This window comes from Portunus trituberculatus, chromosome 28 (genome assembly GCF_017591435.1).
Source record: "Portunus trituberculatus isolate SZX2019 chromosome 28, ASM1759143v1, whole genome shotgun sequence".
Classification (NCBI taxonomy): domain Eukaryota; kingdom Metazoa; phylum Arthropoda; class Malacostraca; order Decapoda; family Portunidae; genus Portunus; species Portunus trituberculatus.
In genome coordinates, this window is record NC_059282.1 from 807798 (window position 1) to 811811 (window position 4014).

At 40.8% G+C, this 4014-nt stretch overlaps 1 non-coding gene across 1 annotated transcript; it reads right to left on the reverse strand.

Annotated features, from left to right (window-relative positions):
* Positions 1 to 3530: 3530 nt before the first annotated feature.
* Positions 3531 to 3649, reverse strand: LOC123510373. Its single transcript, XR_006676478.1, has one exon. It is a non-coding gene; the product is annotated as a 5S ribosomal RNA (ribosomal RNA).
* Between the last annotated feature and the right edge of the window lie 365 nt (positions 3650 to 4014).

Below are 4014 nucleotides of genomic sequence, written 5' to 3' on the forward strand. Positions count from 1 at the left end.
GCGTGCATGTTATTTCGTACTGCCGGAACTCTCCGGCCGGGAAGTTACACATGCATACTCTTTTGACTCCGGTGTGCAAAAGTCATTGAGACCAGCTGGGATAATCAGGGAAGACTCCGGAAAGAAAACGGAAGACTACAATAGAACCAGTAAAGGAGAACTTGGATAAACATTGCGCGCGTACAGTAAGAAACACACACACACTCACATACAAACACACACACACACACACACACACACACACACACACACACACACACACACACACACACACACAAAGCAATATGTAAGAAAAGAGCTAGGGAGGATGAGCTGGAGGAGGATAAGTAGTAGTAGTAGTAATAGAAGGAGGAGGAGGAGGAGGAGGAGGAGGAGGAGGAGGAGAAGGAGGAATACAAAGGAATATACAAAGGAAGACAAACATCAACAAATCCTTAGGTCCTTACTAGGCTGTTTGTGGAGACTATCTACTAACTACCAGTGGTAGAGACAGGACAGCAAAGCAGAAGGCTCCTCCCCACCCACCCCTCCCTCCAGCCGAGGCTGGCAGGAAAAAAGGCGAAACCATGTGATATTAAAAAATCACATGGAATTTTAGTAGAGAGTGAAAAGGAAATGTGTAATCTACGTCTGACTACTTGTGTTTGTGGAGGAAAGTGTTAACGCTTGGTAAATGTCATGTTGTGTGTGCATTGTGTACGTGGATGCACAGTGTGTATGTCGAATGGGTGGTGCGGCAGCCTTGCCTGGCGCTTTCTAGGAGGCAGCAGTCAATCAGGCCCCAGCTCCGTTCAATCCACTGAGATAGCATACTTTCCTGTAGGGACGCCGTACGCTGATAACCCCTTGCAACATTGATCCCTGGTACTTAGTTCCCGATGATGATCAATGGTTGACAAGGCCCTCTCCAAACACAGCCCGTCACAGGTCGAGAGTAGTAGTAGTGACCGTTCACTCTGGGCTATCTGTGCGTGTATGCAGTGTAGTGTAGTATGTATGTAAACACAGTGTGGAGTCAAAAAGGTGGTGCGGCAGCCTTGCCTGGCGCTTTCAAGAGAGGCAGCAGTCAATCAGGCCCCAGCTCCGTACAACCACTGTAAAAGTGCACTTCCCTTTAAAGGGCGCCGCACACTGTATGGTTACCCCTGCAGCGGTGACCCTGGTACCTTAAATCCCGATGATGGTCACCTACTGTCAGGGCTCTTGACTATCCACAGCCCTTCACAGATCGAGAGTAAAAGTAGTGACCGTTCACTCCGGGCTATCTGTGTCATGTATGGAGGGTGAGAGTAATTCAAACTAACGGGCAATTTAAACCACGATCAGAGGCCCGGGAGATAAAAGAAAAAGCGCAAGTTATTCGGAAATGAATAGCGACAACCGGGGATTAGATTCAAAGTATTTATCGAGGCGAACTTTGAACGTTTCGATAGTACCTGAGTTGACAACATTTGATGGCAGACCATTCCATATATTAACTATGCGATTAAAGAAAAAGTGTTTGGCTTCATTTGTTACAAAGCGCTTACCAACAATTTTAAAACCATTGCTTCTGGTGACATTTGACTGGTCGACTGATACGTATTTTTGAATATTCATATTTGCAAACCCATTAAAAATTTTGAAAAGCATGATAAGGTCGCCTCTTACTCTCCGTTTCTCAAGAGAAAATAAATTTAATTCCTTTAGGCGTTCCTCGTAGGATTTGTTCCGCAACCTTGGGATCATTTTTGTTAATCTGCGTTGTATTTTTCTAATTTTTCGATATCTTTTTTGTAATACGGTGACCAAAACTGAACATTGTATTCGAGATGTGGACGGACGAGTGAGTTATATAATGTTAATATTATTTTCTCAGACTTGAAAGTGAAAGATCGTCCAATGAAACCAACTAATTTATTCGCAGTTTTGACGACTTCAGTACAGTGTTTGCTAGGCTTGAGGTCTGCTGAAACAATGACACCAAGATCTTTTTCTTTGTCCACACTCGTCATTGGGGTATTATTCATCTTGTATGTCGCCTGAGGATTTTGATTTCCTATGTGTAAAACGTGGCATTTATCTATATTGAATTTCATTTGCCACTTGTTTGACCATTCGATGAGAGTATCTAAATCTTTTGCAAAAGTTGTCTTTGGCTTTCTGAGTCTACTCTGTTTGCAATTTTGTGTCATCTGCGAATTTTGAGAGCTTACAATTTATTCTTTCATCAATGTCGTTAATATATATAATAAAAAGAATAGGTCCCAGAACTGATCCTTGAGGAACGCCACTGCTTACGTTAATCCAGTCTGAAGATTTACCATTGATCACAACTCGCTGTTTACGATCAGACAACCAATCCTCGATCCACGCTGCAATGTCACCAGTTATACCATGCGCTTTTACTTTGTTGATAAGACGTTTATGTGGCACTTTGTCAAAAGCCTTTTGGAAGTCAAGATATATGATATCGACCGCTCTGGTGTTGTCGTACAAATTATATATATCATGGAAAAAGTCAAGTTTTGTTAAACATGACCGCTTGTTTCTAAATCCATGTTGTGATTCGTTTATTATGTTGTTACTTTCTAAGAATGCAACAACTTTATCCTCAAAACTGTCTCCATTAATTTACCTACCACTGAAGTGAGGCTAATTGGTCGATAATTTCTAGTTTGAGACTTGTCACCTTTTTTAAAGATTGGAGTTACGTTTGCGAGTTTCCAGTCATCAGGAACTTTACGAGTGCTTAGTGATTTATTAAAGAGGATAGACAATGGTTTAACAAGTTCGTTCTTTGCCTCTTTTAGTATTCGTGGAGAAATTTTATCGGGACCAGGAGTTTTATTTGTTTTAACTTTATTTATTGCGCTCAAAATTTCATTTTCTTGGATATCGCACGTATTTAAACAGACATTATTGCTGTGATTTGGTGCAGTTGGCTGATTTTCTGAATAATTTTCTTCAGTGAAGACTGACGCAAAGTAATTGTTTAATTTAATAGCCATTTCAATTTCGTCGTCCGTGTGTTCGCCATTGTCTAGAGCTAGCGGCCCTATTGATGAAGCTATTGCTTTTTTAGTTCTGATATAACTGAAAAACTCTTTAGGATTTGTCTTGCTACGATTGGCGATATGGAGCTCATAATTTTTCTTACTTTCCCTAATAAGTTTTTAGCATTGCGTCGCAATTGGTCATGCTCAGTCTTGTCTCTTTCATTGTGCGTTGTTTTGTATTTGTGGTAGACGCGTTTTTTAGCATAGTTTTTTTTATTTCTGAATTCCACCATTTAGGTTTATAGCTGGCGATTGAGCGCCTCTTTCGTAGTGGAATAGAGGATTTTACAGCTCGATCTAGTTTAAATGTAAATATTTTCCACGCTTCATTTATGCAATTTGCACTCGATAGTTGGCTCCAATCGCTTTCAAACAGAATTTTTCTGAGTTTTCCAAAATTAGCTCGATGAAAGTCAGGTACTTTTTCTTTACTTACATTTGTGAGCATCTTACTTGTTTTGACATTGAATGTAATCGCCAAAAATAATGGAATGCCAACAACATACGGTGTTCCCAGGCGGTCACCCATCCAAGTACTAACCGGATCCAACGTTGCTTAACTTCGCTGATCGGACGAGAAGCGGTGTGTTCAACGTGGTGTGGTCGTTGGAGGAGGAGAAGGAGGAGGAGGAGGAGGAGGAGGAGAAGAAGGAGGAAGAGTAGGAGGAAAAAAAGCAGGAGGAAAGGAAAAAAGAAAAGAAGAGATTATATTAAATCAAAAGATAAGCATAATTTGAAAAAAGAATTAAGAAAAGAGAAAAGGAAGAAGAAGAAGAAGAAGAAGAAGAAGAAGAAGAAGAACATAAGAAAAGAGGGAATCTCCAAAAGGCTGCCAGGCCTACACGTGACAGTCCCTGTATGAGAAAAGTTACCTATTTCCATCTATTGTCCTCATCCAAAAATTCATCTAATCTCTTTCAAAGCTCCCTATTGATTCGGCACTAACAACATGACCAGTGAGTCTGTTCCACTTATC